Consider the following 27,701-nt stretch of genomic DNA (forward strand, 5'->3'; position numbering starts at 1 on the left):
ATAGGCATGCATTAGAAATCCAAATATCCAACTCATAAGAAATTGAAAAGAAATTCAAAATTTAATATAACAGAAGCATTAATGAGATTTCATTGTGAATATAAAAATGAAGGTGAATTATGTTAATGGTCCTTGTAGTTTAGGATTTGTGTTATTTTGGTTCTTGACTTTTTAATTGTGATATATTTGACCTTAAATTTTGAATCTCGTTCTAAATAAAGACATTTGAAAACACTGTTACTCCATTTTAAGGGTAAAGTTGTCAATTTGATAAAGAGCAATGATACATCCTCTTAATTTTGGAGCTCTAATTGAGTTTTAATGATATGGCCAAAAAAAAAAAAAAAAGCCAAAATATCACATCAATGGGTGGGGCTCACCATCTAGAGCTCTTTTAGAATTCTTATTTTAGAGCTTTCAAATATTTTTATTTGATAAAACATAAACTAATTTGATAAAAACAAATGTCAAAAAATTATTTTCAAATTTTTAAAAATTATTTATGCCTACCAAAAATAAAATTATATAAAAATAATAAATCTTTTATATTTTTATTTTTTTATCAAATTAATTTTTAGTATATATTTAGATGATGATTATGTAATAGGTGGCTATTTTTGTTAATTTTTTTGATGGTTATAATGTAATAAATGGCTATATTTATTGTTAACAGTTTTTTTTTTTTTTTATGGTTATCATGTAATGGATGGTTATAGGATTTTTAATGTGTAATCGATATGTTTAATATATGAAATATTTTGAATTTTGAATTTTTTGATTTAATAAATTGGTTTAATAATAATATTAAAGTTGTTACCATGTTTGACTTTTAAAAAAATTCAAACTAATTTAACGAAAATAAATATTAAAAAAAATTATTTAAAAAAACCATTTCTATCCTCCCAAAATAAAATTATATAAAAATGATGTGTTTTAAATTTTTTTTACCAAATTAATTTTTAATTTCTTAATTTTTTTTTTCTGAAAATAAATTCTAAAAATTAAAACAAACAGAACTTTATAATCAAAAAAATTTCAGCATTATTCATTACAAAAATATCATTACATTTTAAACAACATATAAGTTAACTAATACAAAATAAGTTATACGATGATTTTGCTCTTAAAATAGACCATTTACAAAGAAAATATATTTGATTATCTTTATTTTAAATAGAATTCTAAATTTAGGATTAAATATATGATAATTAAAAAATTAAAAATCAAAATAACATAAACCTCAAATTACAAAGAATGTTGGTGTAATTCGTCCCGAAAATAACACAAAAGGATTTTGCTTTTTCAATTGGGCCAATTTCTTGAGGCTAGTTCGTTTGGTACCCAAAAACAAAAGGTTCGTTTGGTTCCCAGCTTGCAATCAGACACATGTTAGGACGTGTTTGGATGAGTAGCATAAACATACTCGTGTGTTCTGAGGTATATGGTCATAGTCCAAACAAGCCTTTCGGCTCAAATCTTGGGTCTCAACCCCAACCCCAATCCAAATCCAAATGGTCTGTGTGTGTAAAAAGCTCTTCGTTTCTTTCACCTGAATTAGATCCATGATAGTTGTTGAAATTTTTGTAGCAGAGGGAGTATGGTATGGGAGTCATTTTTGCTTTGAGGGTTTACTTGGATTTGGGTCTCCTTCCTTGGTATGGTTTTTTTTTTTTTTTTGATAATATGGTTTTGGATGTTCAACGAGTGCGGGCAATGGCAATTGACATTGCGAAAATGCTGTTAATAAATAGGGCTAAAGGTGAAAGAGAAGGTATTGATATGATATCTAATCATGAAATACATGTCAAATTGTGATACAATATGAAATCGATACAATACAAAACGTATCTCACGATTCAATCCACCATCATATGAATCCTTTTTGTTTGAACGAATCATATGAATCCTCAATACATATATTTTTCATTACGATTCTGACAACACTGCTTTTCGTGTTTAATCTGCATTTCTTTTCTGAAATTTTCTTTTCCTTTTTCTACTTTTTTGTTCCTTTTTCCCCAAAATGATGTATGACCTTGACAGTGTTCTTATTATCAACAACCGGTTTGGAGTGGAATCTGCACCTGCAATTGTATTTTTGAAAGAACATGGAATCAAACATGTTGTGTACCATGGTATGTCTCTCATTTTTATTTTGTTTCATAGTCTTTCTTGCTACTCTTTGTAACATAAATAATCACACGAGGTTTATTTTGTTTCATTATCTGCAGGACAATTCATGGTTTGTAGCTATAATGGAACAGAATAAACATCAAGGTAATGCTGTTTGTTTTTACTTTATCAAGTTTTATAATATAGGGCCTTGACACTATAACAAAATTTGCCCGGTCATATTGCTTGAGTGACTGCAACCATTGTGTAAATGGCTTGTTACAGTGATTCTAATGTGCAAGTAAACCTCATGTGATTGACAAGTGCAAATGTTTATGACTATGAAGTTTTTCCTCGGTACATGTTTTCCTATGTAGAAATCTTCCTTGATAATTTCCTTCACATGAATCGAATTGTACAGAACTTGTCAGGTTATGATTTTGTTTTCATTTGATAAGATGTTGTGTTGCAACCTTTTTTCCGTATTGTGTAAATTTGTGGTAGAATCTTTTGTCAAATGTGGCCCTCCTTATAAAGTAACCCTTTTTCTTTAGATTTTACAGGAGTATAAGCCTGCAGAGTGTCCACCATTTTTCCCACATAGTAGAATAAATGACTCAGCAATGCATCCTGCAAAGTTGCTTGTGAGGGATCATCTTGTGTCTGCATTTGACAGTTAATGGGAAACTAACTAGGTTGTGTTTATTGGTTCCAATGGGTTGTGCTATTATACAAATGTTATTATAGATATCCTTTAGCTGATTTAGTTTACTTTTGTGATCTAATAAATGCTTGTAAGTTGTTCTATGTTGAGATTATGGTTATCATGGACGAGAGATTAGACAAAGCCAAGGTTTTAAAAAGCGGCCGCAACCGTTACGTAACGCCGTTACGTAACGGTTTTGGCAGTTACCGCCACCCGTTACGGCCGCTTTTGCAGTGTGATTGAGATTCACAGTTGTGTCGGCCGTAGCGGCTGCGGTAACGGTCGTAACGGTGCCGTAACAGCCGTAACGGCCTGGTATGCACCGTTACGTAACAGTTTCAAACTGTTTCTTTCGAAAAAACACAAAAAAAAAATTGAAAATGGAAGAAGAGGGATAGAGAGAAGAGGGAAGATAAAGAGAGAAAATAGAGGAGCAAGAGATAGAGAAGAGGGAAGATGAAGAACATGTTATTGATTTGTTAAAACTATAAGACCTATGCTATTCTATTCAGCTGTTATCACTAAATCATTTTATTTGTGTGTGTCTATCTATATATTGTTTGAAAATAATAATAACAATAAGTGTGGTCATTATCTATTTGGCTTGGTTAAAATATATATATATATAAGCTCTTATTTATTCTTTTACTTTTATCATTGTTTATCTTATATATAATAGTTAGTGATTGATTTTTTATATAATATAAAGTCATTAATTATTAAAATAAAATGTAAAAAAATCAGTTTATAGTTATTTAAAAATATGAAATATATTGCATCATACTTAAAATTTACAAAAATTGATCAATATTTATTTTTAACCCAATAAATATGATCATGGAAAAAAAATATGCGTATCGGTAAGTTTTTTTCAAATTGTGCAAAAAATAAAAAAATTCACGGTTCCGGTTACCGCAACCGTTACACTACGGCCTTTACACCCCGCAACCGCAATCGCGTCACCGCCACCGTTACGGCGACCGCAACCGCTTTTCAGAACCTTGGACAAAGCATTCTTTGTTCCCTTGAACTAAGGCATAAATACAAACCTTTTTAATATATTAAACTATAAAAACATGGAGGATACACGATAAAAAAGGAAAGAGCAAAACACAGGATAATCTCATCAAAATTTCCAATCCGCATTCTGACGTAGGGTTGCCAAGGAGTCAGTTTTGTGTTGCTTAAATCCCTTTACATATATGTAAATTCTTGGCTTTAGTCAGAATATGTTAGCTTCCTTAACAAAAAATAATAATAATAATGCTACGATATACCATAAAAATGTTTGAAAATGAATATACTAATTGTTAAAACAATGACAAAGTCATAGATTTGTTAGCAGAAATATCGACATTTTCGGGTTGACTTCCCAGGGAGGGAGAGAGGACAAGTAAAAAAGGTAGAAATGTTTATGAACCTCAGTGCAAATATCAGGGTTTTTGATCCCCATTTGTGAATGTTTGAACCTTAACATTATGTATTGTGTTCAAGGTTTTAAAAAGTGGCCGCAACCGTTACGTAACGCCGTTACGTAACGGTTTTGGTGGTTACCGCCACCTGTTACGGCCGCTTTTGCAGTGTGATTGAGATTCACAGGTGTGTCAGCCGTAGTAGCTGTCGTAGCGGTCGTAACGGTGCCGTAACAGCCGTAACGGCCTGTTACGCACCGTTACGTAACGGTTCCAAACTGTTTCTTTCGAAAAAACACAAAAAAAAAAAGCCGAAAATGAGGGAAGAGGGATACAGAGAAGAGGAAAGATAAAGAGAGAAAATAGAGGAGCAAGAGATAGAGAGAGAGAAGAGGGAAGATAAAGAACATGTTATTGATTTGTTGAAACTATAACACCTATGCTATTCTATTCAGCTACTATCACTAAACCATTTTGTTTGTGTGTGTCCATCTATATATTGTTTGAAAATAATAATAATAATAAGTGTGGTCATTATCTATTTGGCTTGGTTAAAATATGTATATATATATATATATATATAAATATTTAGGCTCTTATTTATTCTCTTACTTTTGTCACTATTTATCTTATATATAATAGTTAGTGATTGATTTTTTGTAAAATAAAAAGTCATTAATTATTAAAATAAAATGTAAAAAACTCAGTTTATAGTGATTTAAAAATATGAAATATATTGGATCATACTTAAAAATTTACAAAAATTGATCAATATTTATTTTTAACCCAATAAATATGATCATGGAAAAAAAATATGCATATCGGTAAGTTTTTTTCAAATTGTGCAACAAATAAAAAAATTCAGAGTTCCGATTACCGCAACCGTTACACTACAGCCTTTACATCCCGCAACCGCAACCAAGTCACCGCCACCGTTACGGCGACCGCAATCGCTTTTCAGAACCTTGATTGTGTTGTATTTGAAAGTAGTGGTGTTACAAAATTTTTGTGGTTAGAGTGCATGAATTAAAAAGTGGGTGATTGTTTTAGTGATTCCTTTAATTAATTGGAGTTTGGCGATTATTTTAGGGAATTCCTTGTTGGTTTTTTGGATGAATTAATTGTAGGTTAAGTTTGACATATATATATATATATTTATTTTCTATTTTTAAAAGGTGATAGCCCTACGCTGATTAAGATGGTTGTTATGTGCAACACAGATTTGTAGATGAAACAGTAAGTAAAAGTGATGTGATCACCATAAATGAAAACGTTAGGAGGGGAAGATCTAAACTGACATGTGATGTTGTAGTAAAAAATGATTGAATTTATTAAATTTAATTGGTCATATAGCCTTTACATAGCGGAATAGAACAAAAGAATTCATGTAGCTGACTCCACTCAATTGAGACAATGCTTAGTTTGGTTTGGTTGGGTTTTGTGGTTACCATTCCAGTCTTAGTGGCTAAGTGGTTGAAGAAGTTGTGAAGGGACTTTCTTTGGGGTGGGTTGGGGGATATATTGAACCACTTGGTTGATTTGATATGATTCACTCCCTTATTTGAGTGGGTGGTTAGGGATTTGACATCTTAAAATCTTCAATCAAGCTCTTTTGGGAAAGTGGTTATGGAGTTTTGTGTGTGAGAGGGACAGATTTTGGAGAAGGTTTATGTTGGCAAAATATGGCTATAGGCGGGGTGATTGGATGTTTTTGGAGGTTTTTGTGCATCGGGGTGGGCCTTTGAAAGGGTATTAGGAAGGTTGGGTATGTTTTTTCACCATCATGTGAAGTTTGTGTTTGAGGATTCAGTTTTAGTGACATCTTTGCTGTGAAGAGGAGTTAGAGCTGGCCTATCTAGCTCTAGACAAATAGCAATTGATAGATGGGTTGTTGTTAGTGATTATGTGAGGAGGGAGAGGGATCACATCTTTTGGGGCATTTGGCCTTATTTTTAGTCTTGTTTGACGTGGTTGGGGGTCTTCCCTTCAAATGTTTGGGACCTTTTGCTTTCTTGAAGGGTAGCTAGAGTTGAAAAGAGAAAAAAGAAGTGATTGGCGGTTAGGACCTCCCATTTTATTTTGGAACATCTGGAGGGAGCTTAATAGAAGAAGTTTTGATAATTTGATTCGTCGTGGTCATATTTTAGTGAATTGGTGTTGCATGTGCTATGGGTATGCGGAGACGGTGAATCACTTGCTTGTTTGTTGTCCGGTTGCTTCACGTCTTTGGATGTTTATTGTTGCTATTTTCGGTTTTCCTTGGGTTCAACCATGGTCGGTGATGGCAGTGTTACAGAGTTGGGTTGGGGGAAGGGTTGGGAAGAGATGTTGGAAGGCATGGAAGCTTGCTGGCCATTGTTTGAGGTGGTTGGTTTGGTTGGAGTGTAACAGGCTTGTTTTTTCGGGAGAGACGTGTTTGGTGCCATGGTTGGAACAGCGTTTGTTCACTGTGTTGCATGGCTGGATATCGTTATCAGTAGACCTCAATGTGCTAACTTTTGTTGACTTCGTAGAGGACTTGATTCTGTAGTTTTGTTTTACCCTTGTATATGTTTTTTGCTTTCTTTTGGTTTTATATTCTTTGCATCGTTTTGATGCTTTTTCAATAAAGTTTGCTTATTATCAAAAAAAAGAAAAGAAAAGAGTCTTTTAAGACTTCCATTTTTGTTTTAAAGAGTAAAATTCTAATCATCTTTTACAATTGGATCTCGAGGGGTGTTGAGCCTTCATTGAATCCTTTTTTGAATTTTATTGAGAAATTTGAATATATTGATGTATAGGAGTTGTTTTTTTATTTTTTTGGTTCTTATAGCGTGAAGCATGGGCGGCATCCCCTTGAGAGTATATGAATCTAGTTGTGTTCTGGTGTCCTTGGACATAAATGGTTTGATGAACTTGATAGTTTAGCACATGCAGGCACCTGATACCCGTTTCCGAGTGCATGTAACATAGCTTTGAAGTTATATGAAGATATAACTATGTCTATATTCCTATGCCTATAATACATACCTGTTGGGATATATTTACATATACATGTATAACACAACCCGGATTATACATTCTAAGATTTTGTGAATCTCCGTTCCTTATTTTTGGAGCTTCCACAATTGAGAAGTGTGACGTCCATGGAGCTGGGTTGTGATGCCCGTGGCTATTCTCGTGCTGGAAACGAAACAGTGATTTGGTACTGTGTTATTCTAGCAGGAAGATCAAGCCCAGAACTCAACAAAATGCATGCAGTGAGTTTGTTTGGCCTGCTTTTTATGTTAAATTAAATCCCTACGTGGTAGTTATTTCCTAGAAATGATTTAGCTACTTTGTTGGGAAATCATTGTCTAGTGATATCAGCTCATTTTTCTAAACTTTGAAGACAAATTTTCATAAATTAATATAGACAACTACCTAAGAAAGAATAGAAAAGGTAACTTAAAAAAAATAGTAGAGAAAGCGGTTAGAAATAAAACACAGAATGTGAAAGAACTTTATTTGTTGAATCCTGGCAAAGATCCTGATGTTCTTTCAAAGTTATGACACAGAAAGTGTACTCATTCAAAAGTTGACATTGAATATGACAGAAAGATTCATGTATGCATGCCCAAATGCTAGTATATTCTTCTAGTTTACTAAATGGAGTAAATTACTATGATAAAGACTGTGCGCAGGACCCAAGAAGCACCATCCACAGTTGATAACGATCAGCCGTCATCGCTAGCGGCTGTTGCGCTGAAGGAAAAGAGGTTGATATTTACCTGGCTTGATGGGGAAGCCCAACAAGTGTTACCTTTTGTTTGTCAGGCATGTCAATGTTTTCCAAGTTTAGTTGTAGTTCAATTCACATTTGTCATAGTGAATGGATTAATTAATTTGAGGGTCATGTATGTGATGTGTATGCTACTTGGTAGCAATTTATTCTGAAATTTTATTCTCTGTCAAACTTAATTGGGATCACTATTGGCATTGGAAGATTTTTGCCAAAGTGCCAGTATCTTAATCCAAATGGTGGCCTTAGTTGGAAAAGGTGGTCAGTGATTATTGCTGTTATAAATTCTGACACTGTTATACTGCCATAAAATAATGTGAAATTATTTACATTATAAATCATAGCAGGATTAATTCTGAATCATAAAATGCTCAAACGACATGTGACCTTTGGCCATGCAAATGCAGGGTATCAAAAAACATGGTCACAACTTCCTTATGCGCTATACTCTCATGTTGTAAGCAGCTGAGAATTTCTTGTTGAAACTCTTGGAAATGTCCAAGAATCCAATTGCATTCATAAACCTTTTGACATCTGAATATGGTTTTTTGAGAAGATTAGAGAGACCTGTCACTGATTTGGAATTTTAAGATGTAATTCTCATTTTTATGGCTCTTCTTTTTCTTTTTCTTTTTCTTTAAAAAAAATTAAAAAAAATTCAATTACTTTTTAATAATCTTTTAAAATATGTGTTATTAATCTTAGAAAGTTAATGTATGATTTGAGCCACAAATTCTACAATATGTCATGTTTATACAGATATATTGTGTATTTAAAAGATTTATTGAGGCTCATTTCGAGGTGAGGCTAAGGTAAAATGCATTGAGGTTTTTTTTTTAATTTTTGGGCAAAACTCTCAAAAGACTTGCACATCATAGTTTGCGGCGTGCAACTCATGTGCACCTTGTACTCGTTTTGCACATAAATATGAGGAGCTGTGTTACATGGACTCTTCTACTTCTCCCATAGTACCCGTGGCCACTGGATATGACATGGGTAAGGGTGTGGGATATGTATCCGACACTCGTACCCAATTTAAACACTCAGATCCTTTAATTTGTGACAATACATGAAGAAAAAACTGACATTTGTTAGTAAAGCAATATTTTTAGCCTCTCACATGAATTAGATATAGAAATTTCATATGTTTTGTAGAAATTTAATGTATAAAGAGAAAAAAAAATTGTATTATTGATTGTTGTATGTTATATATTACAAATGGTGAGTGGCTCCTTATATAGGAGATGTAGTGGAGTAGGTGGAGTAGGTGATAGTGGGTGGTGGTAGGTGTAGTAGGTGGAGTAGGTGATGGTAGATTTTAACAGCCCCCCGCAAACTCAAGGGGGATAGGAACTAACCAACTTGAGTTTGGAGAGAGTAACAAAACAAGAAAATAATCTGAAAAATAAAAAATGGATAGGAGACACTGTATGGTCGTGTCAGACCGTTGTAGAAGACTGTATGGTTATGGCAGACCGATGTAGAAGACAGTTTATGGGGTCATGTCGGACTGTTGTAGCAGACAATGTTGTGACAGTTGTTGTGACAGTTTACGGAGTCTTGCTGGACCCTTGTAGAAACTAACCGGAATCAATGTCGGGACAGTTTACAGAGTCTTGTCGGACCCATGAAGGAGCTAACCGGAATCAATGTCGGGACAGTTTACTGAGTCTTGTCGGACCCATGAAGGAGCTAACCGGAATCAATGTCGGGACAGTTTACAGAGTCTTGTCGGACCCTTAAAAAGTCACACCTTCAAAAGGTGTGCCCAATCTTTCAAAAGGAGTGCCATCAAAAGGCGTGCCCAATCCATAAAAAGGCGTGCCATCAAAAGGCGAGCCCAAGTCATAAAAAGATGTGCCGGACATGATGGCGAGGCGCGTCACCACATTGGCTTGCGCGCCCGTTTTGTCGTCTGGCGTCAAGTGGCGCACGATACGCGTGTCTGCCTTGGCTATTTAACCAAGACGGAGGCTGAGGCTGAGGCTGAGGCAGAGACGAAAACCTGCTAAAAAACCTCTGAAAAACTGTGTTCTGAGAGAGATACTCTGTAACACTTTGTTGCCCAATCCTTCTCTGAAAGTACCAGTCGGAAATCGCTGCTTCGCTGAAACACTCAGCAACCCAAAAACATGGCCTCGTCTTCCCGTTCAGCTACCCAGAATATGGCCTCTTCGTCCCGTGGTCTGCTCACTCTCTTTCCCGACCTCAACGAGTCAACAAGAGAGATAACTGGTGCGGTGGCCAGTGAACCTCAACCAAGCGCCTCTGGTTTTGCTCCGTTGAACTTTCCGATGCGGTCGGTGGAGCAAAAAATGGCGGTGCAAACTGATATTGAGGCCAATCAGTATACTTTGAAGTCATGTGTGGAGACCATGACGGCGGTCACAAACCTGTCGCACCGGCTGCAGAGTAGGACAAATGAGGTGCAGCAGTTAAACGCCCAGCTGGCTCTGCTCCAACGCATGTATAAGGATGCGCGAGCAGAGATAAGTGTGCTAAAGGCGGAAAATAAGGAGCTGAAGCGGAAGGCCACCGTGATGTTCCGATTTGGAGGTCCGCCATATGCTGCTGTGGAGGAGCAGGGAGTAGTGATCGTGCCCAGTGGAGTGGGAAACACGGAGGCAACACCGTCAAGGGCCGCCCAGGACGGAGGCAAGAAGAAGAGACCGGCGGCAGAGTAGAGAACAAAAATCTCGCCTGTGGATGTGGTTGTTTGGGTTTTGTTTGTGTTTTTATTTTTATTTTTATTTTTATTATTATTATTTTTTTTTGTTTTGGTATGGTGGAACATGGTGATCGGGGTGAGCCCCAACATGAATAAAATGAGTTTGGTGTGCAGTGCTTCTGCTTCTGCTTCTGCTGCTGCTGCTTCTTTTTTTTTTTTTTTTTTTTGAAAATAAAAGAAAATAAATTTGAAGAGAAGTATGTGAATAAAATTGAAGAGAAATGTGTGAATGTGAAAGGAATAAAAAAAAATAAATAAAAAGGAAATGTGAGATTCAAATTTGTTTGGTCGGGTCCTACCACTAATGGAAAAGTAAGCTGATGGGTGTGCAAACCAGTTGATGTTTCGGTTTCTTTTCAAAAGATGGAGTAAAATAAATATAAAAAAGAAAAGAAAGTTGAGTGGGATTGGTGTTGGTGAAAGCAAGATCAAGATCTGTGAGTGGGGTATTAAAAAAAGATTAAAGGTGAGTGTCCTGTAAAGTGATTAAAAAACAATGTGTTTATCTGAGAAAGTTGTGTTTGGAACCTGCGTCTCTTCCCAATTCTGCAGATCCATAGCCTCTCTGGAAATAATGTGTTTATCTTCTGCACATAAGTGCGCATGGGTTCGTACCCCATAGCCAGCATATGTATAACGGGATTAACACAGGAAGGAATAAGTCCCAGATCTTCCCCACAAGCCAGACTCGAATCACCGTCCACGCGAATGTTGCTGAAGCTGCTGCCATGGTGAGGAAGGTGGTGGTGCCGGCACGGAGCTCCGTTGTGAAGGTGGTTTTGCGGTCGGCGAGCTTGAAGTGCTTTCCAACTTTGCTCTCTGCCCCCCACAAGAGAGAGACAGAACCTGTATGTTTCCATGTGTGTTGAGTATGGTGTTTTTCTTTGATCATTTCTGGTGCCATCCAACGGTAAGTGCTCGTGAATCCCTTTGCACTGCCGCATTGAGACTCCAAGCATGAGATTCCAAAATCTGCTACCTTCTGCCCCCCAAGCAATAAATTTTCTGATTTAAGATCCCTGTGAAGTATCCCCAGAGAATGAAGAAATTGCATCCCACATGCAATGTCGAGGGCCAACTTCAGAACTAGGTTGAGAGGAAGTGAATAAGGCTCCTGCTGATGAAGGTATTTTCTGAGAGAGCCCACAGCCAAATACTCAGTGATGATACAAAACACGGGGGGTTTGTTACATGCTGCAACAAATAGTTGATCCACCAACTGTGCAAGCATCATCAGCATCGCCAAGAGGATTTTGTGTGGGAAGGTTCAGGAAAGTGAAGGTATGTGTAGAAAATAAGCGGACTAGGTTGAGGTCCGGCGGACGGCTAAGGTGAGGTTGCCGCCCGCCGGTGAAGCGAAAATATTAGGTTCTAAACCTGCTCTGATACCATGTAGAAATTTAATGTATAAAGAGAAAAAAAAATTGTATTATTGATTGTTGTATGTTATATATTACAAATGGTGAGTGGCTCCTTATATAGGAGATGTAGTGGAGTAGGTGGAGTAGGTGGTAGTGGGTGGTGGTAGGTGTAGTAGGTGGAGTAGGTGATGGTAGATTTTAACATGTTTCCTGTATCGTATTTAATTTCTACTCTATTTCTACACAATTTACAACATCTCATCCGAGAGTATCATATAATATGCAATATATATGTGCATATGACGTGTTCCCCTACCTATAACCAATTGTGGATATGTATACCAAGATTTAAATTTATGAAGGTCTGACGCTTGGATACACACCCGCACCCGATACTCGTACCTGAGTCTATGTAACAGTACGTATATGGGGAGCTTGTCTTGGGATGTTATTAAGCCTGTTATAGTACCTGGTTTTTTTTTTTTTTTTTTTTGATGATCTAATACCTAGTTTAAATTTAAACATCAAAAATAAGAACCTCTTTTGTAACAATCATATTCCGGGGAAAAAACCAAGAAAAAAAATATAAAGTTAAGACTCAAGTAAGAAGTTCAATAACTGAAACTAAGAATGTCAAGTTCATCTTCAATGAGGGCAAGTTTCTTATTTTGTAATGAAATGTTCAACAACACCTTGAAGAGAAAAGTATTTATACATTCATATTTAATTTTAAATAACTTTTTCTCACTAAGTATAAAAATTTGAAATTTGAAATGCTTGTGTGTTGATTCTTGGTCATTTTAAAAACTTACGCATTCACATTTACAAGCTTTGGTAAATACATATTTAGCCATGGCCTGTCTAGTGCAAAGCATGTACACCTCAATTGTTTGGTGTTAAAATCCACCTACTCTCCACCTACTTCACCCACTTAAACCTACTCCACTAAACCTAACCCACTACACCACTACCACCTCACCTACTCCACTAAACCTAACCCACTACACCACTACCACCTCCACTTAAACCTAACCCACTACACCACTACCACCTCACCTACTCCACTAAACCTAACCCACTACACCACTACCACCTCCACTTCACCTACTCCTTACCTACTACACACTCACCATCTTCTATATATAGGAATCATGAATCATTGTAATTGATATAACATTACATCAATCAATAATAATACATACAATTTATTCTCTCTCTTTCTCTATACATTATTTCTTACATGGTATCAGAGCGATAAGATTTAAGCCTGTATTTCTTTCTCACCGGCGGGCAGCCGGCCGACACCTTTGCCTTTGCTGCCCGCTGGAATTTTCTACACATACCTTCCACTCTCCACAGCCGTAACTCTGCAAGAAGAGAAACTTCGCTCCATCATTTTCTTCCACGAATCTTCTTCGTGGCTTTCGAGCTCGTCTCTCACTATCTCGTGCAATCGATCTTTGCACTTCATCGCCACATGTGAGCAACCGTGGCCGTCGTAAACGCCGAAAAAGTGCAAATCCGCCGGATTCTGACTACTCCAGCGGCAAAGCAAGGGGTGAATGGCCACAGCGTCTTCCATATCTCTCCTCCTTCCACGCACAGAAGTCATGCCTAACTTAGGGCATTTCTGAGCCACCTCAGGCTCGTTTGTCACATTTGAAGTCGGAGATGCACACTGTTTCGCAGACGTCGTCTCTGATTCACCGTTCTCCACCAAACGACCTTCACTAATCACGCAATTCTCAACTGCTTTTCCGCACTCAGACAGCTTCGAATCTGCCACCAAAACATCCAATTTCTGACGTTTTCTACCGTGCTCTTCCAGATTCTTCTCAGCTTGGTGATAGATTTTTCATAATGGTTGCTACCGCCGCTACTTCTGCATTTTTTCCAGTTGCATCTCCTCCACCCGATTCTGGTGCCAAGACATCCAGCAAGCTTGGAGGACCTCCAGCAAATGTGGATGCACGAGGGATTAAATCAAAATCTGCTGCCACTGGGGGTTTGCAGGTTAAGGCCAATGCACAAGCCCTTTCCAAGGTAAACGGTACCAAAGTTGGTGTAATGGAGGGGCTCAAGAGTGAGGATGATTCGCCATCACTTCACCAAAGGACTTTTATCAACCAACTGTTCACCCACGTTGGGCAGTGTTACAGCTGCAAATTTGTCTTCTTATCACGTGAGGTGATGATGAGATTTGTGAATTATTTGAAGTGGTTTGAGCTGGAATGCATATCTTCAGAAAAGGAATGTGCCGGTAAACCTAAGATAAACTATGTTAATATGTTACAGTGTGTCACTCTCTCACTTTACTTTTTCCACCACCCACAACACATTATCATCGCCATTCCCTAACCCACATGGACTTGTTCCCATCGTTTCATACAACTCATCATTCATCCCACTAGAATATATAGAATATATATATATATATTTAAAAAAAAAAAAAAAAAAAAAAAAAAAAAAAAAAAAAAAACAATACAAATTTGCACACCAAACCTTCCCTTATTTTATTCATGTTGGGGCTCACCCCGATCACCATTTTACACCAAAAAAAAAAAAAAAAAAAAAAAAAACAAACAAACAAACAACCACAAGATTTGTTTTCTTTTCTGCAGACGGCCACCCACCGATCTCATTTTTTCGCCTATTCTGCCGGTCTTTTCTTCTTGCCTCCGTCCTGGGCGGCTCTTGACGGTGTTGCCTCCGTGTTTCCCACTCCACTGGGCACGATCACTCCACCCCGCTCCTCCACTACAGCATATGGCGGACCTCCAAATCGGAACATCACGGTGGCCTTCCGCTTCAGCTCCTTGTTTTCCGCCTTTAGCACACTTATCTCTGCTCGCGCATCCTTATACATGCGTTGGAGCAGAGCCAGTTGGGCGTTTAACTGCTGCACCTCATTTGTCCTACTCTGCAGCCGGTGCGACAAGTTTGTGACCGCAGTCATAGTTTCAACACAGGACTTCAATGTATACTGATTAGCTTCAATATCCGTTTGCACTGCCATTTTTTGCTCCACCGACCGCATCGGAAAGTTCAACGGAGCAAAACCAGAGGTGTTTGGTTGAGGTTCACAGGCCACCGCACCAGTTATCTCTCTTGTTGACTCGTTGAGGTCGGGAAAGAGAGTGAGCAGACCACGGGAAGAAGAGGCTATGTTCTGGGTAGCTGAACGGGAAGAAGAAGCCATGTTTTTGGGTTGCTGAGTGTTTCAGAGAAGGGTTGGTTACAGAATGTTACAGAGAACGAAGAGGTTTCAACTGGTTTGTTATGCTTCCAAGCCTCAGACTTCGCTTTGGTTTATAAAGACAGAGACGACGAGGCCGACACGCGCTCTGTCAATCACGTGCATCGCCGCGTGTCCGGCGCCCCTTTTGATGGCTCGACGCTTTCTGTCGGGCACGTCTTTTGATGAAGTGGGCGCGCCTTTTGATGGCACATCTTTTTATGAATTGGGCACGCTTTTTGATGGCACACCTTTTTATGGATTGGGCACACCTTTTGAGGGTGCGACTTTTTAAGGGTCCGACAAGACTCTGTAAACTGTCCCGACATTGATTCCGGTTAGCTCCTTCATGGGTCCGACAAGACTCTGTAAACTGTCCTGACATTGATTCCGGTTAGCTCCTTTATGGGTCCGACAAGACTCTGTAAAACTGTCCCGACATTGATTCCGGTTAGCTCCTTTATGGGTCCGACAAGACTCTGTAAACTGTCCCGACATTGATTCCGGTTAGTTTCTACAAGGGTCCAGCAAGACTCCGTAAACTGTCACAACAACTGTCACAGCATTATCTGCTACAACGGTCCGACATGACCCCATAAACTGTCTTCTACATCGGTCTGACACCGCCATCCAGTGTCCTCTACACCGTTATGACACCACCATACAGTGTCCTCTACAACGTTATGACACCCCCATACAGTGTCCTCTACAACGTTATGACACCACCATCCAGTGTCTTCACCAATGGTCTGACACGACCATACAGTGTCACCTATCCTCTTTTATTTTTATGTATTTTCTTATTTTGTTACTCTCTCCAAACTCAAGTTGGTTAGTATCCACCTACTCTCCACCTACTTCACCCACTTAAACCTACTCCACTAAACCTAACCCACTACACCACTACCACCTCACCTACTCCACTAAACCTAACCCACTACACCACTACCACCTCCACTTAAACCTAACCCACTACACCACTACCACCTCACCTACTCCACTAAACCTAACCCACTACACCACTACCACCTCCACTTCACCTACTCCTTACCTACTACACACTCACCATCTTCTATATATAGGAATCATGAATCATTGTAATTGATATAACATTACATCAATCAATAATAATACATACAATTTATTCTCTCTCTTTCTCTATACATTATTTCTTACATTTGGTGTATAAGATTATGTTCTCCATGTGAGGCATGGCTAATTAAAAGTATTCATCATTCATTTGTTATCCTATTTGAGTTCAAACCAACTTTTGGAACTCAATATTGTTTTTGAGTCTTTTGTTTTGTTTTATTTTTTGTCTTTGGTGAATTTTTTTTCTTCATATTTTAGTTTTTAATTTTTTATTTTTTTTAGATCTGCCTAATTTAGATGCACTAAAATTTAAAATATTTATAAAAAAATCTAAAAAAAGTTTATTAAAGACAATTTTAGATTTTTTTACAAATATTTTATTTTTTAAGTCCATCTAGATTAGACGCATCTGAAAAGTTTAAAAAGAAAAAAAAAAGAAAAAAAGACTAGAATATGAAAAAAGTTCACCAAAGAACACCCCCACCCCCCCCCCCCCCACCCACCCCCAAAAAAAAAAAAAATTGAAAAACAAAAAAACTCAAAAGCAATTCATAAACTAAACCAAAGAAGGTGAAGAACTTTGGAGGTTATCTTTCACAAAAAATTTGTACTCTTGTTGGTTGATTTTTTTCCGTGGATCAAGCTATATGTACAAGAAAATGTGATTCATCTCAAAGACTGAAATACAAAGAAGTGTAGAAAGTATATAGAATGAATTTCTGTGATCAAGCCATATGTACAAAGAATGTGATTCCTCACCAGCTATACAAATAATGCTATTCTGTAAGTCAACTATTTAGTGTAGGAAACAGAATGTGATTCCTCTCACGGAAGGTGTTATATAATAAAAATTAAACTAAGTTCACCAGGTAGCGTATGTGAGGCATGTATTATATTGCAAAGGTGAAAATTATTCATAAACTCCAATAGTAATTGTGTAAGATGTCATTGCAGCAGCATTGTACATATGATTAGAGGTTGTTTGCTTCTGCTTTATTCAGTTGAAGGAATGATCTTTCTATGTTATTTCTAGAACCATTTGTAGGTTTTTTATTTTTTATGTAGAAGTATGTGTGCTTACTAATTATGGATTATAATATTTTAATTAATAATGATCATGATGGACTATTCTATGCTGGAACATTTAACAAATGATCTTTTGCTACTGTATTAGTCACTAAATTTCTCTTCTCCAGCGATATTGTTTTTCCACACTCAAACGGAGAACAGCTATGAAACATGTGGACCAGGAGGGATATAACAGATGTACCACAGTTAATTATTGTACATTACAAAAGGAATGCTACCGAAGATAGTATTAAAATTGAGGGAAAAAAAATCCAAAAAACATGTTGAAGGCATTTCTGAATGATGATGTGGATCCTGCATCACAACTTCTTGTGAGGTACAATGGTTCTGAAGAAAGTTCAGAGGTTTGGCCTTCGATCTGTTGTGAGGTGGATTTTACTACATGTTTTAATTATTGAGATATATTTCACTCTGTATTGAGCAGTTAACGCAAATGCAACATTCTTTGTGGTTTAGTGCACCTTTTCACGTTGAGTTGTTTCTATTTTATTTGGTTGGCAGATCATCAAGTGGCTCTCTCAAATAATAGAAGATGGTGACTCTGGGAGCTCCCCTTTTTTGTAAGTTAACATAGATAAACTTTTTTAAGAATTAAGCTTCCTTTTGGTGCTTGAATGGATGAATTTGTATATTTTGCTGAGGGGTTTAATTACCTTCACTCCATTATTGATACCTAAGAAGCACGAACACGTGACATGACATTGATGCACCAACATGTAAATTTTTAAAAAATGTAGGACACGACACGTTCAGGACTTCTGCAAAATATATAATTTATTTATTTATCAAACATGCATCATATATAATAATAAATAATTATTATGCCATGTATATGAATATTTTGATAAGCCATCTGTCACCACCACTCATCAGTCCACCCAAGCCAAGGCTTCAGTCAAGCAGAATGCTTCAGTCGTGCAGGTGCAGCAAGCTCCAGATGCAGCAGCTCATACCAGTGCAGCTTAAGCTGCATTCTAGCACGTGTGTATTGCTGTGGAACAACTCTGCTCTCTTCTGTGTTCTGAATCTATCCATATAGAGTCCTCTCTTTAGCATCAACAAGCTTCAGAAATTCCAGGATCTGCTGCCTATATTGCTCCTCGAGGACATTATTCTAATAAAGGTAGTCAGAAAGGTTATTATAGGGGCAGAGGCACTTTCAGAGGAAGGGATTGAGGTAGGTTTCGAGGTCAGTCCAGTCACTTTCAGAGAGGAGGACCAAATCAGTTTCAGAGAGGCACATATAGCCCTGCAAAACAACACAGGACCTAGCTCTGCAAACAGCACAGTCAATGCTTCTTTAATCTGTCAAATCTGTGGCAAGGCAAACCACACTGCTCTAGACTGTTGGCACAGATTGGATGCTGCTTTTCAGAGCTCTCAGGCTTCATCTTCATCATACAATTCCTCTCCAGGTCACAGCAAAGCTTATGTAGCCTCTGCTTATGCACCCTCAGTCTCTTCATCTGACACCAACTGGTTTCTTGACTCTGGAGCCACTAGTCACATGACAAATGATTTAAGTAATCTCTCTTTATCAACCGTATCAAGGTCATGACCAAGTGGCTATTGGTGATGGTTCTACTCTTCCCATTGCTCATACTGGTAAAGGACTCCTTCCTACTCCTTTTCCATTCCATCTTACCAAAATGCTGCGTGTTCCTACACTTTCTTCCCATTTACTTTCAGTACATCAGTTAACCAAGGATAATCATTGTACTATTACTTTTGATAAGGATTTCCTTCTTGTTCAGGACAAGAACACTCAGAAAATTCTGTATAAAGGCTACTACTCCAATGGCCTTTATCCACTCATCTCTTCATCCTCTGCTGGTTCCTCTGTTTCTTCTCCAGTCTGTCTTTCCTGTTCTACTACTCCAGCTACCTCCTCTTCACCTGATTGGCATTCTCGACTTGGTCATCCATCTTCCAAGAAGCTTCATCACATCATGGCTCATCACCACTTAGTTCCTAAATCTTCAGCTTTGTCTCACAAGCACTTCAGTCTGTGTGAACACTGTTGTGTTAGCAAGAGCCATAGGTTGCTTTTTACTTTGTCTAATTCCACTGTAAATAAACCTTTGGCCCTTATACACACAGATGTTTGGGGCCCATTTTTTGCTTCTATTTCTAGTTTTAAATACTATGTGTTGTTCATTGACGATTTTAGCAAATTTACTTGGATTTTTCCTCTTCATTACAAAAGTGAGGTGTTTGACAAGTTTCTTGAGTTTAAAAGTTATGTTGAAAATCAGTTTCATACTCTCAACTTCAAGTTTTAAGGAGTGACAATGGGGGAGAGTATCTCAGTAAGCCATTTCAACTTTTTTTCAAACAAAAAAGAATTGAGCATCAGCTGGCTTGTCCTCATACACCATCTCAAAATGGTGTTGCTGAAAGAAAACACAGACATCTCATAGAGACTACTGTGACTCTTATGCGTCAATCTTCTCTTCCCTTGGCTTACTGGTTTGATGCACTTGCCACTGCTGTCTTTCTTGTTAATAGACATCCTACACTCAAACTTCAAAATCTCACTCCTTATGAAGTCTTGTTCAAACACAAACCTGATTACACTTTCTTGAGATCCTTTGGTTGTAGGTGCTATCCATGGCTTAAACCTTATACCTCTCATAAACTTCAAACCAAATCTGTTCCTTGTGTGTTTCCTGGTTATCAACCTTCTATTAAAGGTTATAGGTACCTTGATCCTGCCACAGGTAGAGTCTATATCTCCAGACATGTAGTCTTTGATGAATCCTCTTTTCCTTTTCAGTCATCTCATTCTTCTTTCTCTTCCTCATCATCAGTACCACAATTGCTGAGTTTCTTTTGGTCTCCCTCAGCACAGCCCAGTTCTTCCTTCCAATCCCATGTTCCTTCTACACATGTTCCTTCTACAGCATCACCTTTCCTATCTTCCGCACATTCTTCTCCAATTGCAGCAGCTCAGCCTGCCCCTTATTCTCAAGCTCCACCATTTCCTACTGCAGTTTTCCCAACTGCAGCAGCTCAGACTGCCCCCTGCAACAGCTCAGACTGCAGCTTCTCACTCTTCACCTGCAGCAGCTCAGACTGCACCATCTCATACTGCAGCTTCTCCCTCTTCTCAGATTCCAATTTCCTCACTTTTCATTGACCTTCCTTCTATTCCCAACTCTGTTCCTTCTCTTTCTTCTCTTCAAACCAATGTTCATCCCATGCTTACTAGGTCTAAAACCAGCATTCCTTCTTGTCTATCTGTTTCTACTGTCAGTTTTGAACCTTAAACTTATAAAGAGGCTGCTTCTTCTCCTGCTTGGCAAGCTGCTATGCTTGATGAATATGAGGCTCTTCAACGGCAGGGCACCTGGTCTTTAATGCCTCTTCCACCTGGCAAACAAGCTACTGGATGCAAATGGGTCTACAAACTAAAGAAGAATTCAGATGGGACTATTGCTAGACATAAGGCTAGATTGGTGGCCAAGGGCTTTCTCCAAGCTGAAGGTGTTGACTACTATGAAACCTTTAGTCCTGTAGCTAAACAACCAACAATTAGAGTCCTCTTGTGCCTTGCTCTTCACTTTGATTGGCCTGTTAAGGAACTTGATATTTCTAATGCTTTCTTACATGGCATTCTAGAGGAAGAAGTGTACATGGTTCAGCCACAAGGCTTTGTTCATCCCACCAAGTCTTCTTTTGTGTGCAAATTAAACAAAGCTCTATATGGTCTTAAACAAGCCCCTCGTGCTTGGTTTTCAACCTTCTCTACTTTCCTTTCTACCCTACAGTTTGTTGCAAGTCATTGTGATTCACCTCTCTTTGTCAAAAAGACTTCTACTTCCATTACTATTCTCCTCATTTATGTAGGTGACATACTCCTCACAGGTAGTGATCATCTCTACATTGCTTCACTTCTCACTCAAATGCATGCTACCTTCTCCATGAAAGAGCTTGGTCTCATCAACTATTTCTTGGGCATTTCTGTCAGTAAATCCTCCTTTGGTTATGTTCTCTCTCAACATAAGTATGCCTCAGATATTTTAGCCAAGGCTGGGATGAGTGATTGCAAATCTTATTCCTCTCTTATGGCTTCCAAGTGTTCTACTTCATCTTCTCCTCATGATGACTTACCCTTCTCTCAGCCCTCTCTGTATCGCAGTGTGGTGGGTGCTCTTCAGTACCTTACTATCACCAGGCCAGATCTAGCATTTGCAGTCAACCAGGCTTGCCAATATATGCAATCACCCTTGAACAAACATTTTGCTGCTGTTAAGAGGTTACTCAGATATTTAAAAGGAACTTTAACTCATGGCTTACATTTTTCCAGTGGTCCTCTTCTTCTTCATGCATATTCAAACTCTGATTGGGCTGGTAATGCTCTTGATAGACGATCTACCACTGGTTATTGTGTCTATCTTGGATCCAACTTAATCTCTTGGACAGCTAAGAAACAACCAACTGTTTCTAGGTCCTCTTCTGAAGCTGAGTACTGCGGCAGAACTCAGCTGGATTGGAATGCTCTTGGCTAAGCTTCACATTTCTGTTCCTGTCCCTACTCTTTGGTTATGGCTATGGCTCACAATCCTGTTTTTCATGCTTGTACCAAGCACATTGAAGTTGATTATCACTTTGTTCGCAAAAGGGTTGCTGCCAAGAAACTTTACATCTCTCATGTTCCTACCTCAGATCAAATTGCAGATATTTTCACCAAACCTTTGTCTGTGGCTCGTTTCCAATAACTTCAAAGCAAACTCTTAGTCCTTCCTCCTCCTATGAGTTTGAGGGGGCCTGATAAGCCATCTGTCACCACCACTCATCAGTCCACCCAAGCCAAGGCTTCAGTCAAGCAGAATGCTTCAGTCGTGCAGGTGCAGCAAGCTCCATATGCAGCAGCTCATACCAGTGCAGCTTAAGCTGCATTCTAGCACGTGTCAATAGGTAGTTAGTTTGTATTGAAATTAACCACAAGTAGTTAAGAGTTGGGTTAGATAGTTATGGTTAGGTTAATCCTTACTTTTGTATATAAATAGTTCGTCATCTCTGTATTTGATTTGTGAAGAAATAATATCAAACATTCAAATTCTCTTTATATTTAAGTAAAATATATTCATTTTTGAAGTATAAAGGAGGAGAATATGTATATATTTACTTAATTTTTGTTGTATCATTATATTCCAAGTGTTAGAATTTACCAATTTACTCCTCCACCTACCATCTCCACTAGCACCCACTTCACCTACCACCTCCACTACACTACACCTACTACCCAAACCCTCTCCTATATAATGCCACTCTGATTTGTAATACAAATCAATCAATAAATACATCACTCTGACATGTGGACACGCCTTTTGATGGCACGCCTTTTTATGGATTGGGCACGTCTTTTGATGGCACGCCTTTTTACAAAATTGGGCACACCTTTTGAGGGTGCATTTTTTAACGGTCCGACATGACCCTATAAACTGTCCCGACATTTGATTCCGGTTAGCATCCAGTGTCCTCTACAACGTTATGGCACACCCGTACAGTGTCCTCTACAATGTTATGACACCACCATACAGTGTCCTCTACCACGTTATGACACCACCCATACAGTGTCCTCTACAACGTTATGACACCACCATCCAGTGTCTTCACCAATGGTCTGACACGACCATACAGTGTCTCCTATCCTTTTTTATTTTTTATGTATTTTCTTGTTTTGTTCCTCTCTTCAAACTCAAGTTGGTTAGTTTCTATCCTCCTTGAGTTTGCGGGGGGCTGTTAGAATTTACCAATTTACTCCTCCACCTACCATCTCCACTAGCACCCACTTCACCTACCACCTCCACTACACTACACCTACTACCCAAACCCTCTCCTATATAATGCCACTCTGATTTGTAATACAAATCAATCAATAAATACATCAATTCTTACACCAAGTTATTTACTCAAAATTGTAATATGTTTCATGAGTGTCTAAGCGTTAGAAAGCGTCCGGCTGTAAAGCAAAGGTACTCCGAAAATATTGTCATACTCATACTAGGTACTTACAGGGTACTAGTACGCGTACTGTTAGGGTTGCATGCGTATCGGTGTACTTGAAATGCTTACCGGGTTCGTAGGTACATGATGGGTACATCGGGAGTACACCAAGCTATGGGATATTGGTGGTGATACATTTAATTTATTAGAGTTATGATTTACTTGAAATTGCAAATCTTTTACTTGATGTGTCAAAGATGAAAGATATAGTATTCAATGATGAAGTTGATGAAAGTGTAAATTGATGTTTCAAGTTTCCAAATTTTTTTTAGTTTGCTTTTGGAACGAAACTTCGTTTTGTAATTTCTCATATTTAATGGCATTAAAGTAGCTTATAGACTTTGCTTTGATATTGGTATTGTTGAATTGTGATTTCTCTTTTGGTTTTGTAATTTCGCTTTTTAATTTTGGTATTAAACTTTGATTTGTAGGTTGAATCTCAAATTATAAATTATGAAAAATAAAAAATTTGTTGACATACTCCAACCGTACCCGTATCCTTTTTTTTTTTTTTTTTTAAAGGTTTTGCCGTATCATCATACCAGTACCCGCACCTGTGCTACTTAGGTGTCCGGTGAGTGTCGGACACGGCACGTTACACTCTTAGAAGTGTCCGTGCTTCTTAGATTGATACTCATTGAACTGTGTAGTTTTTTTAAGGAAGTATACACTCTAGAGCTTAGAGTTGTATCTCTTTCATACAAGATGTCTGCTCAAACCTTTTCTGTTTATCTCATCGCAGAGAACAAAAACTCCTGCAGTTGTTCCTGAAGGTGCAGATCCTATTTGGTAAGTAGGTGCCAAACCATTCTATCCAAAGGGACAGGAATGAAACAAAGAATTGGTAGCACCATGAACGGAATCCACAATCGCCTGGGAGATCCAAGGATTGGCAAGGATTGGCCCAGTCTTCCTCCTGGAAGCATTGATGTCTTTTGGTAGCATCTGGCTGCGAAGGAGCCAAGCAACTCACCCAAGTCAATCAAATAATCAAACTCAACTGAGCAAAAGAGTAAGTCATGGCATATTGTGCTCCTGGGAGCATTGTTATTGTTTTTTTTTTTTTTTTTTCCAGCCATTATCTTCATCTCCAATCCAATGTGATTTCATTGATATTCTTCTGACTCATGATTAGTCTTTTCTTTTATTTCCCTTTTCTACTTTTCAGCATCATTATTTTCCTTCTAGTTATTTTTTATATATGTGATGTCTTGGCTGCATAATATTTTAGTTGATTAATTTAGTAACTTCTATTAATATTCTCTTAGGATTAGTCCACCCATGTGATATATGTGGGTCCCGTACATTTGTTAGGTTAGTTTAAACATGTATTTGGGTTAGGATAGTGGAGTCCGGAATCTATTGGAGAACCCAATGTGTAGGTTTTGGTTACTTAATTTTATGGAACTAGTTTTTTTGTGGATAGACTATTATAAATAGTCATGGAGACTATGTTTTGGCGAGATTAAGAGGACAATAAAATAGAGATGTAAGGGATGACAAAAAATACCGTGAAGGCACTGGAGTGATCAAGGGCTCAACTACTCTTGACCATGGGGTTCTAGTAGTGATATGGGTTTTGAGTGTGTTGACCATCTCACATGTATTATCTATTTTTTATTCATAGTGGAATCTCTCTTCCATGGATGTTGGCAATTGGTGTTGAACCACAAAAATCTGTGTCTAATTGTTTTTCTCTTTGGTGTTTGCATTGTGTGCTTCCATTCACATTGGTGGATGTGGTATAAATCCCATTCCCAATATATTCTTCAAAGTTTCCCTTCTTTAGTTCAAATGCAGTCACATATACCTTGTAGGTAGCAGCCTTTTTTGTTTTTGTTTTTTTTTTTTTAAAAAAAAAAATTATTTTCTTGACAGCCATGTTATTGCCTATTCATTGTCATTTTATTTCTGCCCCTAACAGATTATTGTACCAAGTGATAGCTTTGAGGACTTGTCATTCTCATTGAACAATTCACATTTTCCAGCTTTGCAATTTCTAGACTTGTCATTCTCATTGAAAAAGCAACACCCCACCCCAAACTCACAGACAACTAAAAAAAAACAAAAAAAAAAAAAACCTAAAGAAGGATTTTTCTGTCTCTCTCACCACAAATTCATTCTTGTATCATTTTTCCTTTGTTGGGAATCTATTGCTTGCTAGTTGAACTTGTTTCCCTCACCACCAATCATTCCTGTATGATTGTGTTCCTTCATTGATATTCTCTAATAATTTTCTTTAACAGTTATCCCCCACCATTTTTCAAGGACATATTGATTCAATGGCTCCTTTGGAACATGAAATTGTGTTTCACTTTGTGTTGAACTACCTGGAGGCTGCTGATGTTGTGTGTTATATAGTTCCCAGCCTCAAAACCTGAATAATTTTGGAAACTACTGCCAACATTTCTCCTTTTGGCACCTCTTACTACTAATTACCAAAGTTTTTGAAGGCAAATGCTTAGCGTGAGGCATTTTTTCCCTTGTGAGGAGAGGCGTAACCCTCAAGGCATTGAGTTGAGGCATTAGAATTTTGAATTTTATATTAAAATAGTAAAAAAATATTAAAAAGTAAATATGATGTAAATACTTTTCATCAAAAACTTTCATTGTAGAGACGGAAGTTTGCCCTCATCAAAGGTAAAATCGGCATTTTTAGCTTAAGTTATTGAGTTTTTCATTCTTAGTAGCAAAAATTCCTTCTTGGTTGACGTTTCTTACCCAGAAATGCGATTCTCTGCTCCCAAGGAAGAAACCTGTAAGAAACTCGCTTCCATTGAGGAAGAAACTCCCACCCAACTGAGATAGAACCTCTCAAACATACAAATCTCATAGAAATGAAAGAAAAACTACTCAAATTTATTCTTGACTTTTTATTTATACTTAGTAAAGGCAATTTACAGTTGACATCAATCTCCGATATTAATTCCGATTTTAACACATAATTACAACTAATAGCATAAACATCAATGATCTTAATTTTGGTATGCATACATAACTGCCCAATTCACTGCAGTGGGACTTGCATAAGCATTTTGTACGTTAAATAGTATTTGTGTTATGCATTTTTATTTTTCTCTGCTTTCTATATGTTTGCTCAATCACCATATGAAAATTTCCAGGATGATGAAGATAGACCAAATCAGAGACACAAGAAGAGAGCGGTGTCAAACCAAGATCGTCCTCCTTCCATCACTGACACAGAACCAAAAGAAGCTTACTAGATGCCATTATCAGATTCTGACTCCGAGTAATAGATGGTGTTCAAAGGAATCCAAGTTTGAAATTAAGCAAATCAAGCACATGGGGTTCTCAAAGTAAAGATCAAAGTTTTATCTCCATTGTGATTATGCTGATTTGCTCACAGGGTGTTACAAGTAACTAGCAAATGGCTGCCCAACATATATACATTGATCATTTAGAAATTATACCATGAGTTTTGGGAACCTGTTTGAATTGATGGTTTGTGCATTTTAGTCTTAATGTGTGACTGAATCATAACTTTGGGATAATTTTCGATTTACTTACAATTGTGTTACCTTCAAGAGCTGCTTTACGTTTCTTATCTGGAAAAAGAAGCACATATGTGATTGTATCACTGAGTTGTAAAATTTTAGTGAAAAATTCTCATGAAGATTGAGGAGATATGTAAAATTTTAGAAGGTTAATTCCCATTAAAGAAAATTTTCAACTAGTTTAGATTAATATATTGTTCAAACTTAACGGAGTCTTGAGGTAATTTCATATTCCTCCCTGAGATTTGGAAAGATGATATCTAGCCCCCAAAGGTTTCTAAGTAGGAAGGGTTGGATATGGGTGTCTCCATTGAGTCTTGTCAAAATGTTAAGGTTGTGTTTGGATCATGGAATGCAAAAGGGAAAGAGAAAAAGGTGGGTGAAAGTAAGTGAAATGTAATTATATTTCATGTACATCGTACCTAGTTTTTCATTTTGTCTTTTCTAAAGTCCATGATCCAAACATAACTTAAAAAAATAAATATCCTCCTTTCATGATTTGAAACAAGGACCTTTTTAACTAAAATGGCCACAAGTAACAAATTGCTTTTACATTTGAAATTGTGATTTACTAAGTACAATTGAGTGCTGATTTATCCGTTAGAAGTGTCATATGGCACATGCATTGCATGTGCAGTGATTGGTAATTCAAAAAAATACAAAAAGTTCCATTCAGTTC

At 37.6% G+C, this 27,701-nt stretch overlaps 1 long non-coding RNA gene across 10 annotated transcripts; it reads left to right on the forward strand.

The window, feature by feature from the left end:
• Positions 1-1,393: 1,393 nt before the first annotated feature.
• Positions 1,394-27,200, forward strand: LOC145813862 (uncharacterized). Of its 10 annotated transcripts, none has more exons than XR_014357244.1 (8): positions 1,394-1,771; positions 2,044-2,135; positions 2,232-2,277; positions 7,882-8,025; positions 17,603-17,863; positions 17,997-18,055; positions 24,250-24,519; positions 26,630-27,200. It is a non-coding gene; the product is annotated as an uncharacterized LOC145813862 (long non-coding RNA). The 10 variants fall into 10 exon arrangements; XR_014357246.1 differs by having other exon boundaries at positions 1,395-1,771; positions 7,882-7,967; XR_014357249.1 differs by having other exon boundaries at positions 1,395-1,771; positions 7,893-7,967.
• The last annotated feature ends 501 nt before the right edge of the window (positions 27,201-27,701 follow it).

This window comes from Camellia sinensis, chromosome 15, assembly GCF_055761805.1.
Source record: "Camellia sinensis isolate YWXY chromosome 15, ASM5576180v1, whole genome shotgun sequence".
NCBI classification, from domain to species: Eukaryota; Viridiplantae; Streptophyta; class Magnoliopsida; order Ericales; family Theaceae; genus Camellia; species Camellia sinensis.